The 4,007-nt window shown below is 31.0% G+C and overlaps 1 long non-coding RNA gene across 1 annotated transcript; it reads left to right on the top strand.

Annotated features, from left to right (window-relative positions):
• The first annotated feature begins 1,194 nt into the window (after nt 1-1,194).
• On the top strand, nt 1,195-3,415 carry LOC143626693 (uncharacterized). Its single transcript, XR_013152467.1, has 3 exons — nt 1,195-1,424; nt 1,511-1,590; nt 2,909-3,415. It is a non-coding gene; the product is annotated as an uncharacterized LOC143626693 (long non-coding RNA).
• The last annotated feature ends 592 nt before the right edge of the window (nt 3,416-4,007 follow it).

Below are 4,007 nucleotides of genomic sequence, written 5' to 3'. Positions count from 1 at the left end.
CATAAATCTAATAATTTGGTCTCGGTATTGTAAAGATTTAAGTTGGGCTTTGTACAATTTGATGTATTTAGTTGAAATAGCAAATGGCCCAATATGGCCTGGTATGAGTTAAACGGGTTCAAATAAACAATACAAAATAAGTTAGGCTGGATACAAACCCTAATCATTCGGTGGCCGCCCTTGTAGTCCGCCCCTGTTCTCTCTCCATATTAGTAAAGGGTTGTGTTAGAGACACCCCAAACACCCCCTAATAGGCGGCCTATAGTGCTATAGGCGGTCTATTAATGGGTGTTTGTCTTATATATTGTACTTGATAGGCGGCCTATAGTGCTATAGGTGGCCTATTAAGGGGTGTTTGTCTTATATGTTGTACTTGATAGGCCGCATATATAGCTATAGGCCGCCTATCAAGTACTGCTGATATCATCGGAATGGTAAAGCTGTCATATCGGGGTGTTTGTCTTATATGTTGTACTTGTACGAGCATGCATATCGTGAAGTCGTTTCGAGGACCTGATGGTAAGCCGGTAGACCGACTCGTGTCCGGCCAGTCGGCACGCGCTGCTTACGTCCCTGTGCCTTTAGTCGAGCCTGCCCCGATAGCAGCGGCGGAGGTCCAGGTTGTTGATCAGCCTGTCGACGAGGAGGAGGACGCAGGTGGGGACGCAGATGCTGATGTTGATGTTGACGCACATGAGGTACGTATTTATATTATCGTTTAATTTTTACTTTTAATTCATCTATTTTATTAATTAGTTATTGTTTTGATATTAGCCACCGCCACAGCACGTCCCCCGTACTTATCGCGCAGTGCGTTTGGATAGTTTGTGTGTATTTTGTTTTATTATGTAAAAACACGATATTTTTGTATATAATAATATTTTGGTTTGGTGTATATACGTGTTTATTGTTTTGGTAAAAAAAAATTGTTACAAAAACTTTGAATATAAATAATGTTTATTGTTTTTAAAAATTTATTATATAAAAACAATAAAAAAAAGGAAACAAAAAAAATAAAGACATAAAAAGAAAAGAAAAAAACACAAAAAATAAACTAAAAAAACATAATACGACTAAAAGTGGGTATTTTTTTTTCTAAAAACACCCCTTAATAGGCGACATATAGTGCTATAGGCCGCCTATTAAGGGGTTTTTTAGAAAAACCCAAGATGCCTCTAACATTTGCCTTAGCAAATCCATCAGATATCAAATCAGGGTTTGTAATATCGATAAACAATGGGGAGGTTTTTGATTTGTAAGCCGATGGTCGTGTTCGTTGTTTGGTTTTCGTCGGTTAATGTTTTCGTCTAACCCCTAAGTGTAGACTTGAAATCTATGTCGCCTATTTGTAGCACTACGGATGGTTAAATGTTCGCTGATTTTTCAATTTTCTGCTCTACAGACGTTGTTGGTGGTGGTAGTCGGTATGCCCGTTCATCGATTTATTAGGGTTTATTCAACCCAAAAGCCTAATTATGTGTCTAACGATGCCATGCTTTTATACATACAGTTATTTCAAGTGGTGGCGAGTCGATTGACGGAGATGAAGTTCTTGCTCAACGATTGAGGATGCTCTAACAGTTAATAAAGGTAAACTTATGGTGTTGTAAAAGATTTGTTATTTTAATCGTTGTTTGCTGGGTTTTTTTCTGTTGTTAGCTTTAAATGTTTATTATGCTTAAAGTTAATAAATGTTGTAAAGTTTATACCCCGCTTTAAAGCAGCTCGAGTGAAATTATTGATTTTTTTGTCACCGGAATTATATTAAAAGCTTTTTAAAATGAATCAATTTAACAATATATTAGATATATGGCTTGAAAGGCAAAAAAAATATATATTTATATTTTAAATAAAACATACCTCATCAAATTTCTTGATGTTATAAAATGAACTAAAGAAAAAAAAATGACAAAGGAGTTAATTAATCAGTATGTATAAGGATTCCCGGCACCTTACGTTTTCGACTTTTGATAACCTCCAACTTTGTTTTCTTGGAAAGAGGAAATACAAATATTTTTAAAAGTTTAAAGTGTAACCGTGTAGTTTTTATTGATAAAAAAACTTATGTTATATGATTTTCAACAATAAAAATCTACATGAACTATTTTATTTATTATGTTAACCTTTACTAGGTGTTACATACTATTTATGAATGTTATATGTTTTTAGGGCTATGGATGATGCAGGATAAATTTGGGAGATACACATTTTATGATATTCTCATATTTGACCACTCCAGATGTTAGTGTATTCATACCTTTTTTTATTTATTTACTTCACACGTAGTATAGTTTAAAACATATACAATTTATTAAAATTTAAATATGAAATATGTTGTAAGACCAAAGCAAAATGAGTGCAATATGCTAAGGATCTATGAATTTATAACTTATGGTTGTTAAAACACTAAATATGTTGAAATTTTGAGTTGTTTGTTTTTTATTAGTAGTGTTCTTGATTGATAGTTGTTTTTAATACAAGTAAAAAGTTTTAAACTTTAATTTAAAATCTAAGTAAAAGTTTCGAGTTCTAAACTTTAAAACCAATTATATGATGTTCATTTACATGTAAACATTGTTATTATAGTATAAGAAATAATTTATAGCATGTATGTAAAAACATAAATAACCTCAACATCATAATTTGTAGATTAACTCAAAACAAAGTAATTTAAAACAAAGTCATTACAAACCAAACTCAAAAGAAACTAACAAAGTAGTGAAATCTTGCATTACATACGATAATTTAAAACGAAACAAAACAAAGAAGTAAGCTTTGAAGATCTAAGTGTTAACACGTGTAACTCGGTTGCGTTTGAAGATCTAAGTTTTGAATTAGTCTGCACAAGAAATGGATATTCAAATGTTATATTCATGAAATAAATATCTGTATGATTTTTAAATTGCAGTTTAAGTTTAGCTGAATTTGTAAAGATGGAATAGAGGAATGCAGCAGATACGAACTCAAAGGCTAAAAGTTTAAAACTTACAGAGGTGATCCGGGTATGACTTGCTTTCCTTTTTTAGGTTTCTTCTTCATTTTGTCATCTGCTTCATGTTTCGAGGTTTTGTAGATAGGCTCACTCTAACATAGAACATGAAAAAAAATACTCGTTAGCATAATGTCCAAATTTAAAAAATGAAGGTAGCAAATATAAGTTGGTTAACAAATTACCGTGGGACCCATTTTTGTGTTTTCAATGGTGATCTTCATTGCAACAGATTTAGACAAATGCATGTATGTTGTTTTTACTGATGTGAATGTTCTTATATAGTGATGTATAACAAATGAAATGCCGCCATGTGTCATTCCACTAACCCACTACTCTCTTTAATTTTGAATTATGAAAGAGAGCGACAACAGTTATTTTGTGCCATTTTTAATGGAGGAAAATGAAATTATTTAAAAGCATAACTCATACATAACTCACTATTTGGTTTAATTTATAAATTAATTTTTTAATTGTTTTTCAGAAAGAAGAAATTAGATATACTCATAATGATATTTATTATTAATTTTATATAAGTATAATATAGAAAATTTTAGCTGTATGATTTTGGTCCTCATATAAACTATTTGGTTTAATTTATAATTTAGTTTTTTAGTTGATTTTAGAAAAAAGATAGATATAGTCATAATGCTATATATTATTAATTTAATATAATTAGGATATAGAAAAGTTTAGCTGTATAATTTTGGTACTCCTATAGAATTTATCTTTTATTGGATATTATGATTTTACTTGAATGATTCGATGTTTATATTTGTAGAAGTTTAAACGTTTATCTGCTTTTATTTTTCATTGATTTGTAAATACTTATAAGATATATGATACATTAAAAAAATTAATTAATATTATCTGTATAGTGGTTTAATGGCAGTTTAATGGCAGGTTAAGTGTTGCTGAATTGTAGGAGTTGGATAGAATGAAAAGCTCACACGGCCTAAAGTTTAGGAATCATATACGGATTGCATAACCGCCTCCAACTGCTGCTTCTAGAAGGTAT

The sequence above is a fragment of the Bidens hawaiensis genome, unplaced genomic scaffold, assembly GCF_021521415.1.
Source record: "Bidens hawaiensis isolate Kalapana, Puna unplaced genomic scaffold, B.hawaiensis_p1.1 tig00004478_1, whole genome shotgun sequence".
NCBI lineage: Eukaryota > Viridiplantae > Streptophyta > Magnoliopsida > Asterales > Asteraceae > Bidens > Bidens hawaiensis.
Note: the sequence above shows the minus strand (reverse complement) of the source record. Positions and strands in the feature narration are given on the sequence as shown.